Here is a 13220-nt window from a genome sequence, read left to right as displayed (position 1 = left end):
TCCATGATTTCTTGAGCCATTCTGTTGCTCTGTTCCAGCCCCACATATTCTCCATATTTCTCCTGCCATCACCCTCGTAAAAGTGGAAAACAGGCAACGTTTTGGGGCTGTGCAACTGAGAAACTACAGGAAAAACCACATTGCTCTGCACGAGTCTTGCTTCTGAAGCAGAAATGCCTACTCTGGCCTGGCCTGAAGCCTTGTGAGACTGACCCACTATCCCAGACCAGGCTTTCTGATGGAGCAGTGATGCCCATCCAGGTATTAAGTTAAAACCCCAGTTATTACCCTGACTGTCTGAGTGGGCTCAAATCAGAGTGTGCACTTAAACAGCAACAGTTCTGATGTTTGGATTTTAAAGAGAGCATAAAATACACTTAGCAGAGTCCTGGGAGCAACAGAGATGGGGAGAAAGGTGGGCAGAGGGAGGAAAGCAAAGGTGTGTGGGCAAATGGACCGTGTGAAACAGCTCAGTGGTATCAGAAGTTCTGCACAAACAAAAACCAGAATATGTTGAGTGAGCGAGTAGATAAGAGCCACAAGACAAAGCACAGGGAATTCCCCCAGGGCAGAAAGCCTGATAGCCCGAAGAATCTCATTTTTCCTGGGGGCAAAAGTGGTGGAAGGGGGAGAGTTAAAAGTTCAGCTCCCTCACAGCAGCTGATTTTGAGCTGGGTTCTGCTCCCTGCCTGCAGGGAGGGCTGGGGGAGGAACCAGCCAGGCAGAAGCACTAGCTATGTGACAGAAAGAGGAAGAAAAAACACACATACTGCTATTTTTAAAGATGCCTGAAGCACTAGTTCCCTGTAGCCTTCTCCATTTTTAAAGAAGAAAAAGCTGGTTAGTGAGAATTCCAGTTTGTAAGACAAGGAATGTGAGGGCAAGACTATTCAGAGCTGGGCAGGGCAAGGGCCAAAGCAGGGACAGGCTGGGACAAGAGGTACAAAAGGAACAGATCACAGAAATCACATTAAAACCTTGCAGAAGGAAACTTGGAGACAGCAAAAGCTTTTGTCAACTCCCCTGATCACCAGGAGCATGAGCAGGAGAGTGAGGTTATTACTTTAAATCACAGAATCCTGAGATAGCCCAAAAAAGCACAGTGCAGGGAGATCCTCTCAGATTATTCCAGTCTCAATCTGCCAGTTCCTAAATTGCAGTAATTTAGGAAGTGCCCTTGGATTTAATTTGATCATTTCAACCATCTTCACTGTCCCCCCAGTAAAGCAAATATTTTATCTTTTCCTCAGTGAAGACCTTCTTTTTCCCCACGTGGTGTTTTGTTATCCCCAAAAAATAAAGTCACCCCAAAAGAGTGACTTGAGGGTAAAGCACACCTCAAATGTAATTTCCTGTGGGATTGTAACAGATAATAACTGAAAGGCAAGACAGGGATTTTTATGCCAGGAAAATTGGCCTGTGTCTGCCTGGTACATAAATAAGATGCCTGTGACCTAGAAGGGCTCAGAAATAGCCTTTTTATGAGTTCTGAGAGTTACCATCCTGTCACACAAAGGATGTGCTGGCAGGGAACTGCTGACTTACAGAAGCAGCAGCACTAAGCCTCTCATCTGAGGATGTCCATGTGCTTCCAGAACTGAATCCCTGAATCCCAGCCTGATGGAACGCTGTCACCTGGCTCCACCTACCTAAAAACCAGTGGGGGAGAAAGGAGAGCACAAACCTGTGCCAACAATCCAAACAACCTCAACTCCCATTTCCCTCCAGGGTTCCAAATGCTCCCCAAGCCCACAAACATTTACAGCTTTATCAGTATACCAATGGAAGTTATATTGAATTTATAACAAGTTCCCAATTTCCAGGTGAGGCCAGAGGGACAGTGTTTTTATTTCCTTTCAGGAGTCCAGCTCAGTCCTCCTGGGAACTGTGGTGAGCTTTTTTGTGTCCTGGCTCTCTGCAGTCCTTTGCCAAGCTGGGAGCAGCACAGCCCTGGCTGGAACCAGTCCCTTCGCTGTGGCTGAAAGGAATTTTTGCCTTAAATTCTCAAGGGCTCTGCTAGGTTAGGTTTGAATGACTCTGGTTTGTGTTTCTGTCTGGAATAACCAGGTCTGAGCTGCTTTGGAGGGAAGTTCATTCCACACTGAACAGACAGAATGTTCCCAAGACAAATCTCCCAGTCCCCAGCTGTGACTGAGCTTTCTTTACTGGGCAGGTCAAGGGGGGTGCAGCAGAAGTGCCCCCCACTCCCCCCAGCACCACCCAGGGAGGTGGAATTTAAATTCAGAAGGGGAAGGAGGTGCTTGACTTCCCTGGATCACAGCTGGATCCAGCTTGTTGCTGAGACCAAACCCTCCACAAGGTGAATTTCTCCTTGAGTGCAGGATCTCCACAACCCAAGGTCAAATTCCCTCCCAGTCCAGAAGGTGAATGTGTCAGCAAGTGAAAAAAAAAAAAAAGCAAAGGTCACAAAAGAATAAAACCCAAGAAAGGTGATTCTCTGCATGACCATTTTCTTTCTGAGCTTAGCTAAGGGATTTGGAGCTGCAGTTTGCTAAGAGAGAGGGTGGGGAAGCCAAGGTAAGCAAAGGATTTATAATGCTACAAAAAGTCTTCCTCGTTCTTTGTTACTGCTCACCTACAAAACACAGGTAAATACACTGCAGGAAAACTCCTTAGGGTGGTAAATCATTGATGGGAGACATTTGCTGGTGGACTTATTATGGATCAAATAACATTTACATCTTAAATTTAAAATTGTTTCCCCAGGAAAGAGATCAAGGATTGTTTACTGAGGGTACAACCCTTCTTTTGCTAGAGGACAAAAAAAATTAACTCTGGCTCCTCTGACAAGACCAAAGAACCCCCCCCAGATCCTGACCTCATTTATAGTCAAATATATCAAAATTTCATGTTTATGGAGTAAATCCAACTTCCCAGCAGCACGTAAGGAGAGAGGAGCAGGTCTTTTCATAGTTCCAATTTCTGACTCCTGCAGTCAGTGTCGTGATGTAAATCCAGCCCACAAGTACCCCTCTGGTGTCACCTGTGAGCACGTTCATCAGGTGGCCCTTTTCCAAAGGGCTCTTGGCCCAGGTTCTCCAGGTCTGGGTCATTCACCCTTCCTGTCCTAAACCTTCCAGGCCATTCACTCAAGAGCTGCACTCCATGACCCTTGGGGGTCCCTTCCCACTCGGAATATTCCGCGACTCTGCTCAGCCTGGGGATCCTGGAGAGCTCAGTGCTTCGGGAAAGAGGCTTTGGAGAGCAGTTTCACCTGCCAGGAAGTGCCTGACCTCAACACCCAGGGCCACAAGAGGCCTTTGACCCACACAAGGTGTTGACTTCCCTGTTGACCACAACCCAGCTGTCGCCTCCCTGGCGCCGCTCGCAAAGGTCAGACCCGGGCACTTGGGCTCTCCAGGAGGGTTTAGTAAGAGCTGGGCTCATGGAAACCCCCAGCTTTCCTCAGCACCACGTTCTTCACTTTATCTGTGTTTGCCTTGGCATGTTTTGCTCCCAAGGAACGGGCTCCTTAGCAGCTCTTCTCCCCACGGGAATAGCCCAGGTGTGGTTTGGGAAGGGCAAAATAAAGAGCTGTTTGCTTGGTGGCTCCAAGGTGTGGGAGTGATGGGCTGCAGCAGATTTCCCACAGGGAACAGTGCACATTTTGTGGTATTTTTGGGCTTTGATTTGTCAGAACTTCCACCGGCTGACAGATGGGTGAGGGGGAGATGGGGAATCGATGCCTATTGCTTTTGGTAGATGTAAGTGGTATTTCTCTTTTTCAGGGTCTAATACTCCCAAGTCAGTAAAAGGCAACAAGGAAAACCAAGTTTCTTCTTCCTCAGTTCAAGTTTCTTCCAGTTCTCCTAATGACTGGACACCTGACTTACTCAAAGACAAGGTTTTGTCCTGCTTCATTTCTTCCCTTGGGCATCAGTTCCTTGCTGAAAATACAACACCACTTTCCCATGAGCCACTCAATTCTTCCAAGATTGCCACAGAGTTCTCACAAAAGCAGACACAGGTGATTCTCACTGCACGTGAATCTCACTGAGGAGTCCCAACAACTCTTTGCTTATTTGGGGGCCACGGTTAAAAAACTACACTTTGGAAATGACTTTGTTTAATTCAAAGTATTTGCAGCATAAAAACCAAGTGCTGCAAGTTTAAACCTGTCTGTGAATTTATCTGAGATCAATGTACCACTGGGTGTTGCAGAGAGAAAAGTCCTGCTCTTGGTGATTAGGTTTTACAGCCTTTTTTATTTTTTAATGGGAACCTTGAGAAAGAAGAGTACAAATCTATAGGTTTTGCAAGATGATCAGCATTTTTACACACAGTTTTAATATGTTTCTCATTGTGCTTCATATACAAATGCTCAGCACAGCAAATCAGGAGGACTGATGAATCAACAGGCCTGTGTAAGATGGGACAGGGTCCATCCCATGAAGATATGAGCTATCTCAGGAGCTATAAAGTTATTTCTGGTAGCTATGAAATCAAAGCTAAAATTACTAGCAGCTTGTGAATTGAACACTTCAACGTTTCCAGAAACAAAACTACTGTGTTGAAGATAAACCCACTTGGGGCTGCAGCTTGTCCTCCTGCCAATGCCTGTGATTCACCCTGTGTCTGTGAGGATCAAAGCCACTGGGCATTTCCCTGGCTCCAAACTCATTCCCTGCTGAACTAGCTCAGTGCACTGTTTGCTCAGAAATGAAGCACTTGCTGCTTCAGGCTCCTGGCAAAAACCCCCATAAATTCAGTGTGTCATCAAGGAATAAACCAACACATCGGGATGGCCTCCAGAGCTCAGCACCAAGCAACTCCTTCCCTCTGCCACTACTGCTGTCTCCCAGTTCCTTTGGAAGTTTTATTTTCCCTGGTTTTATTCCTCTTGGCCTGTGGGGAATGACTCCTTTTACCTGTGGTAGAAACACACCACGCTCATGGACAGTGCTGGGGGACCCAAAAATAGGCCAAGCATTGGTTTCACTCAGGTCAGGGGCTCACCTGGGGATGGGACTTCCAAAAGCAGCTTGGCTTTTTTGCCAGATTTTCTAGTTTTCAGCTCTGGTTGGTGAAACTTTGGAATCTTCACTCTTCTTCAGTTGAGCTGCAGAGAGAAAAGAGAAGATCCCACATAATCCTTGTACTTCCATGTACATGTCACATCATCCACAACTCCAGGACTTCACACACAATGCAAAGAGATTAAGAAGCATTTTCTCCTTCACTTAACTAGTTTTCTAGTTCTGGGGAAAAAAATGGTTTCCCACTTATACTATAAATTAAAAACCCTCTTTACTTCAGGTTTTTACTCCTCACAAGTAACAGGTTATTCTCTCCTCTCATGTTTGAGACCAAGGTTATAGAAACATTTAACTCAGGCTCATACCCAGGAATTTTGGAGTGGTCTTTCAGCAGTGGGGTGGAAACAGCTTCTTGGGAACCTTCCTCTCCTCTACAGGATAAAAGCATGGTATTAAAGCCAGAACCTTTCAAAAGAAACTTCAGCTGGAAGCACACAGAAGGCAAGGATTCGAGGGCAGGAAGCTACAAAGAGCTTTGGCAATGAAACAAGAGACATGTCAGCTATGCAAAGGTATCCACATGGAAAAATACCCCAAATCTGGGAGCATTTCAGTTGAGTTCTAGGATTCAGGAGCTCAAAGTATCTTCCTTGGACATATGTATATTTCTGTCAGATATTTTCACTGGACTTTTTATTCTCACAGCATTTAAAGGTTCCATACCTGAGTGTGTCAGAGGAAGGATTAACCAGGTGATGAGCACAGCCAGGGGCAGCCTCTGGAAGTGCCACAAAGCACCATCAGGAACATTGCCTTTGGCACAGGGAACACACTGGGAGGCTCAACCACAGTTTCACACTGGAACTTTGATCAGCAGAAGCTCATTTCAGACCTCAGAGCCACACACAGCACTGAACCATAGATGTTCCTTCTCAGGGACCCCAACCAGCCCTTCCTTCTCAGGGACGCCAACCAGCCCTTCCTTCTCAGGGACGCCAACCAGCCCTTCCCTCTCACAGCCACAGCAGCGTTTGATGCTCTCCAAGAGAGGCAGAACTTCACACAGAGTGTTGAAAAGGGCCTTTTCGTTTCCTGTTCAGAGAGGCACAAGTCAAGGCAGCCAAAGAAAAACCATCAGCCCTCTGACCCATCTCCAAACACCAAGTTCAGTGTCCCTGCACTCCATCACTCTTATCAGCAGTTCCAGGGAGCCAGCACCCTTTACATGTGAGGAGACTTCACAGCTACTCCAGACAGTGCTGGACGTCCAGGAGATTCCATATAACACTATAAAATGAGCTATCAACAGTAAATCCTTCAGAAGCAGGATAAACCCAATGATTGCACCACTCCTCGTTTTTATTTGTCCTTTCCAAGGGGCTATTAACCGAGCATGAAGAGATACACTGTGAGACTCTGCTCTTTTCATTGATATTCTTTGGTTTGGTGGGGAAAAATAAAAAAAGGAAAAAGACCCCAAACATTTTTGAAACCGAGTTGTTACTTATAACTGAAGTGCATTTGTTAAGAAAACCAGTGGGGAAAAAAAAAACACAACTTTGAGCAAAATTCCACATGCATAACTTTTTTTTTTTAATTTAAAACAAAACAACATTTTCATTGAGAAACTGCTACAGTAAAAATCTGACAAATTGTATTTACTACTGCCTTCCACCCTGCCTTTTACAAATAGAACCCCAAATCCCCAGAGATAACTTTATCACCTGCTGGGTACCACGTTTCCCTGTGGATATCAGAGGCAGCAAGCACTGCAGGCTCTTACCTCCATGTGGGACTGTTACAAACATATCTGCTGATAACCTAAAAAAAGAAAGCAGTGAAGAGAGCAACTACAGGGTTTTTTTTTCACTACTACATTTCTACAACAGGCAGCCACAGTGACCTACAGGTGCTCTGTATTTTCTGGAAGCCCCTTCCAAGTGTCAGTAAAGCACCTAAATTCTCCCAAGGCGAAGCTGCAAAGGAACTCCAACAAACCTTTTGGTTTTGGAACCGGCAAAAATGAGGAGATGAGGGCCAAAAAAAACACCCCCTGCAGCTCCTCTGGATCCACCAGACACGCCTGTCAGGGGAAGAAAACCTGAGAGCTTCTGTCTTGGCTCCTGGGCAACCACTCTCTTCACACCCCCCGTGGTTATGCAAAGGCAGAAGGAGCAAACATGGATTTGTGTCTAGGAACCAGGAAGGAGCGGGGTCACAAACCTCTCCACACATAAGCAAGTCAGTAAATATTGCAGTGAGAAGAAAACAGGCTCTGCTGTGGGAGCTGAATCCCACCCAGGGGGGTGTTGCCAAGGGACTGTGCTGGCTCACAGTCAGCAGATCTTGTGTTGCTGCTCCTCACCTGGAGCTGAGGAGTATGGTGAGGATGGAGACAGGGCAGGAGGAGCAGAATGGTTGGAAGGATGTTTTCAGTGTAATTTCAGGCTCCCAGCACTGGACTCCAGCAGCTACACAGATCCCTGCAGTCCCTGCTACAGGAATAATTTAATTGTCTTCTTTGCTCAGAAAAATCACATCTGTAGAGACCCTGAGGGTGTCTGCCAGTAGAACTTACTGAGATCAGCATGAGTATACTGAAAACATGTAGAGTTTAAAATTATGGCTCTAAAATACTTGAAAAAGTCACAAACATCCTCCATATCAGAGATCACAAAAGCTGTACAGAATACACTGATAAACTGGGGTTTTTATGCCATCTGTGGTCCTATGTTTTCTGCTTTACTGACTGAATAAAGAGAACTATAAAACCAATGACATCAAGAAGCTCAGCTTCCTTCTCCATCTGACAAATTATTGATAATCCCAGACGAGTGTGAAAGTATTTCAAGGTTAAGCAAACACAATATGGATTACTCATTACGTATTTGACCAAATACATCCTTAATTAAATACAAATCTCGTCTGATATTTCAGGTAAAGCAGCTCTGTCCTCAGACACCCACACGCTCCAGTCCACCTTCAGTCAGTGCCAGGGATAAGGTTCCTCAAGGAAGTGAGTTGGTGGCTATTTTACTGTGCAGAGGATGAAATGCTTCTGTCTCTTCAGCCCTGTGAGCAGTGCAGCTCCTCTCCATGCCAGCAGCAGAGCTTCATCCCTGTTTGTAGCTCAGAGGAGGGCTGAGCTCCCCACGCTTGTTTGACGTTCGCTGTCTGTCAGAGAAATTCAAAATGAGGGCAGAGTGGAAATGCTGGGCCAGCCCTAATCCACAGGGCACAACCCAGGCCAGGACCTACAGCCAGCACTGATCCCTGCCCAGGGACTCGAGGGTCTGTGCACATTCAGGCCTTTGCAAACCCCCTGGATCTGACTTGCAAAATAATGCAAATGATCCATCCATAATTACACCAAACCCACACCGTTATTAACTTCAAACTCTGAGCGTCACAGCCTAAAAATTCAGCAACTGCTTGAGGAAAATGTTCAGTTCAGAAAACATCCTGGTTATTTTAACTCTTCATTTGTGCACATGAAGAAAACCAACTGCCTTACTCTCATGTTGGTAAATCAGTTCCTAAGATCACAGATCTAGGCTGTACAACTTTCCCCAGAAACCTTTCATGATGACAATAAATCAATAAGTTAATTCAGTGGAAGAAAGAAGGAAACCAATCTACATATGTGAATTAGGCAAGCATTTTTGTCTGCTTATTGACCTTATGGTGAATTATTTCTAAGGACCTGCAGCAGATATTGGTGCTTATCAGGCACCAAGAAATAACTTCTCTACCTGGGAAATCTTCTATCCACTACAGGGAAACAGAAACTGCAGTCAGACTCAGATTTATTACCTGGATTACCAAGGTCTGGAGGTTCCTGCAGATTCACCAAGGCTTGCTTGATCTCACACAGGGTCTTGGCAAGAGGGGAAGCTGCTACCAGGCCCTCCACCTCCAACTCAGTCAGATAAGGTAACTGGAGATCTAAACCTTGGAGAAATGGGGAAACTTTTAAGCCTAAAGGAAGAGGTTTTTCATGGCTGGATGGCTGCAGGAAGGAAATATTGCACTGAGCAGAGAGAACACCCAACCAGAGGCTGTGGGGAGCACAGAACTGATGGTGTAGAATCTTCCTGACCTCCCCATATTGGAATTTAATTAGTGTAATGAAAGGACTTCACTGAGTCAGCCCTCTTTGTGATCTCTGAGAGCATCCATGGCACCCCCAGCTATGGCACTGCCCTTACCCTGCTCTTCACGTCCAGGGAAGCTGAAAAAAGCATCTTTCCTGCTGAAGAGCTCACATTGCTGAGGCAGCTCATGATCCTGTGGGATAAAAAGGGCCCAAGAGTTAAAGAAATGGGAAAAACCAGCAAGAAGGTAAAAGATGGAACAATAACAGGCATCTGCAACTCACCTGCCCTTCCACTATTTCTGATTTACTGTCACTGGCCAGGCTGCCCAGGGAGGGAACAACTTCCAGTGCATCCTGTGCTTGGACCCTGTGCTCCATCTCTCCTTTCACAGCTCCATTCCTGCAGGGAGCATTCCCAAGCAGCACTTCCAGAGCTTTCATTAACTCTTTCACTTCCTGCCATGGAGCACCTAATGAACCTGATAAACAATTTAAATGGGCTTCTGCAGAACCACAGCTACACCCAGAACAAAACCAAGAGCAAGAACCTTTCTCTGGAAACGTCACGAGGTGCCTCACACTGTACAACAATTCCCAATAAATGTGTGTTTGTCTCTTCCTGAGCTGACAGACCTCTCCTCTCACTGATCTGAGATGAAGACAGACAGAACAACACTGAAAGACACAGTCTTGTGGGATCTCTGTGTGTATGAGCCAGCTCTTTTTTTTTTAACCTGTTCACTCTTGCACTCCTCCCTTGCTCTGCACTCTGGTCCTCTCACCTGGCTGGAAGGTGTTGCCACAGTGCTCAGCACACTGTTCATCAGCCTCTGCTGCCCTGCTCTTGTCTGCAGGTTTATGCTCACAGATCCTTTGCCTGGCAAAGGTTTTCAGGGTGTCAGGATCCAGTGCTTGCACCATGTCCTGTTCACAGAGAGCAGCAGTGTTATACTCTGTTATACTCTGTTACCAATGTTACACCCTGCAATCCACCCATTCCACGTTCTGCCTCCCATATAAAGACTATTTAAACTATACAAACTATTAACTAACTATATAAACTAGATAAACTTAACTATATAAACTATTTAAACTATATAGAACTAGTTTATGCCAAAATGACGTACTGAAAGGACTAAGACACATCCCTGTGGCTTCAGGGGAACTATTTTTCTTACAAATGTCACGTTTCCAAGACTCCCTTCCCTCAAATCTTTCTTCCCACTGACCACAAGGCTCTGAAGCTGATGGCTGATCCTGTTGTAAAACCCCAGCACATCCATCCTGTGCTTTGCCAGCTGGGATGCCACGTGCAAATTCTGATCCTCCAGCTTGTCATAGAGGGTGCGAACGCTGAAATCCTCCAGGACCCTCCGTGCCAGGGGCCCTCCTGAAACACAAGGGAGGGCTCCACTCACACTCAAACACTGGCCATGGACTTGGTTTCCCAGGGGGGACAGCAGAATTCCATGCTCTGTGAGGAAGGAAGGTGGATGAGGCAGGAGGTGGCGAGGGGGAGGATGACAGAGCGTTACTATCAGCTCCCGACTCGCCCAGGAAACTCGGGATGCTGCTGCTCTCAGAGCTGTTCCCAGCACCACTTCCTGCTGCCACCTGCTGTTCCCTCTGAACACCCCGAAATTCCCAAGATGAGGTCATTCCCAGAAAGCAAACACAGCCCAGGAGTGACGTTCCTTCTGATAATAGAAGGACCAGCAGAAGCAGCCAAGGGAAATATTTGTGAAGATTTTATTTTCTTCACCAGTCATTTCAGTTTGCTGCCGTTTCGAAGGGCTTCTCAGGGCTGGCAATTCCTCTCCTAAGGGAGAAAACTCCCCCCCATTCCAATCAGAGGGGTTGCCCTGCCTAACTGAGGACACCAAAGGGAGCCAGAAGGGCAGTGTGTGTGCCTGGGTAAATGTGCACACACGTGGGAGTGCACAGCCCCCAAAGTGCCTGTGTGACCTCAGGGGCGTGCTCTGGGTGAGCAGGGAGCCAAATATCACACCAGAGAGTTAACACAGGACAACAAAGTAGGGAGTAAGTGGGAAGAAGCCAACTGGGGTTGGCCCAGCACTTTACCTGCATTAGAGGCTGTTCCTTTCTCTCCAGAAGCAGCATCTCCTCCAGAGCCACGAGGACCAAGCATCTGATAAAACTGAAGGCTGGAGGGAGTGACAGAAGAGGAGGAAGAGCATCTCATTCTTCTCAGCAAAACCAGATCCCTGCAGCACCACCAGCCCAGCTCAAGAAGAAGGATAAATTTCTTGTCTAGACTTTCATACCTACCATCAAAGGGGGTTTACCTGTCCTTAAGGAGGATGTACTCTGGTGGGATGTGTGGCTCACCCAGGCTCCTCCAGCGTGGCTTCCAGCCCTTCAGGGGGCTGCTGGCAGGGCCAGCAGGCTGGAACACGATGGCCAGGGTTGTCAGCACCACAGTGAAGGAGCCCAGAACAAAGAGGGTGGCTGGGGAAGCAGAGAGGGACGGCAAGAAGTGAGAAACACAGAAACTCCCGTGTATCCTGCCCAAACCCAACCATGAGCAGCTTTCATGTTGATTACAGGGGCTTCTGCTTTCCCCCTGTTGGTTGGTGCACCAGGCCAGGAGCAAAGTGTTTTCTGAGGGGACACAGCCAAGGATCACACCTGCAAGCCACACTTTCCTTTCTGTTGTTTACTGATGGACTGGTATGTGCAAAGCACTCACACAGAGGCCTGGCTTTGAGGAAAGACCTCAGCTGACCTCGTGTTTAGCCTTCAGTCAACTTTCAAATGATGCATTTAACTTCAGTTTAGTTTATCATGGAAAACACGGTGTCACTTTCTGCTTTCCAGCCAAGGAAAACAAAGCACCCTCAATCGCTTGAATTCTTCGAGCAGGGTGTGGGGTGAAACACAACTGCTCCTTCCCTCTCTCACCACTTGAGCTCCTGCACAGGCAGGTTCTTGGCTAGAGAGCAGTGAACTTTGGGGAGCTCTACAAGAGAGAAGGATTAAAGCTGACAAAGCCAGTGGTTTGATGGTGTTTTCAAAGAAAATGCTTGTTTAAACAGACTTAAAGAAGTCCAAGAAAGGTCATAGCTAAGCCTCAAGGTTGGTGTCCCGGTGTTTAGGCTGTACCTGCGATAGCAGCCCAATTGGGAGCCAAGTTCAGACCCTGTTGCTTCAAAACCCCATGTCTGGCCAGCTGGAACAGAGAGGAGGGCTGGAAGGGCACAGCTCTGGGGTCACAGCTCACGTTGGCTTCATTCACAGTCACGATCAGGAAGTGCTCCTGGACAGTGCTATCCCTGAAAACATACGTGCCAGACTCCAGGAAAACATGGGCAAACCTAAAAGAGGGAAGCCAAGAAGGCACTGGGTTGATCCAAGTTTCCTTCGGCCTCCAGCTGTGATAGTGGTGAAGACACATTATTTGAACACATATTTGATGTTTTCACTGCCAAGGACCTACTGATTCCACCCAAGGCTCACTCCCAAATCCCAGGATAGCACCCAGGATTGGGGAGTGAGTAAACACATGCATTGCCACCCACAGCAGGCATTACCAGGAGAGGTTGAGGTGAGTCTCCTGGATGAGGTGGTTTAGCCTTCGGAAGGGTCCAAAATCCCAGCTGGGGTTGCTGTTATAGAGATGCTGCTTCTGATACACAGGGTAGTGGCTGGATGCACGATCTGGGAAGTAAAAACCATGAGGTAAGCCCTTGTCAGAGCCCAGACTGTAGTCCTGGGATCCCCTGAGGGCAAGAGAGCAGGGATGGGAAGGGATGTGCTCACACAGGCAAACGTGGAGTCACTGCTCTGAACGGGTCTGGACACACAGATCTGCAAGATCCAGCAACACTCACCCTGGGAATCGATGCTGAGCTGGAAAAGGATGGTGTCTCCTGCTTCCAAACACACTACAGGGTTGGGAACCAGGGGCAAGGCCTGGGTATCTTTGGAGGAAGCCCTCTGGAATCGATGACCCTTCTGCAGCAGCTGACTTGATGGAAAATCTCCTGCCAGGCAACAGAAAAAACCAGAATGGATCCTACAAAATGAGCAGCACATGAAGACACCCAACCCTTGGCAAGGAAGAACTATTTATTTTGTGCCTGTGGGCAATTACAGCTCACAAGGCC

The 13220-nt window shown here is 47.1% G+C and overlaps 1 long non-coding RNA gene across 1 annotated transcript; it reads right to left on the bottom strand.

The window, feature by feature from the left end:
• Window positions 1-4209: 4209 nt before the first annotated feature.
• Window positions 4210-6507, bottom strand: LOC126644145 (uncharacterized). Its single transcript, XR_007629864.1, has 3 exons — window positions 5721-6507; window positions 5363-5428; window positions 4210-5080 (listed from the first exon to the last, which is right to left on the bottom strand). It is a non-coding gene; the product is annotated as an uncharacterized LOC126644145 (long non-coding RNA).
• Between the last annotated feature and the right edge of the window lie 6713 nt (window positions 6508-13220).

The sequence above is a fragment of the Myiozetetes cayanensis genome, unplaced genomic scaffold (assembly GCF_022539395.1).
Source record: "Myiozetetes cayanensis isolate MyiCay16 unplaced genomic scaffold, myiCay2020 scf29, whole genome shotgun sequence".
NCBI lineage: Eukaryota > Metazoa > Chordata > Aves > Passeriformes > Tyrannidae > Myiozetetes > Myiozetetes cayanensis.
The sequence above is the reverse complement of the archived record's forward strand: the minus strand, read 5'-3'. Positions and strand labels throughout refer to the sequence as shown.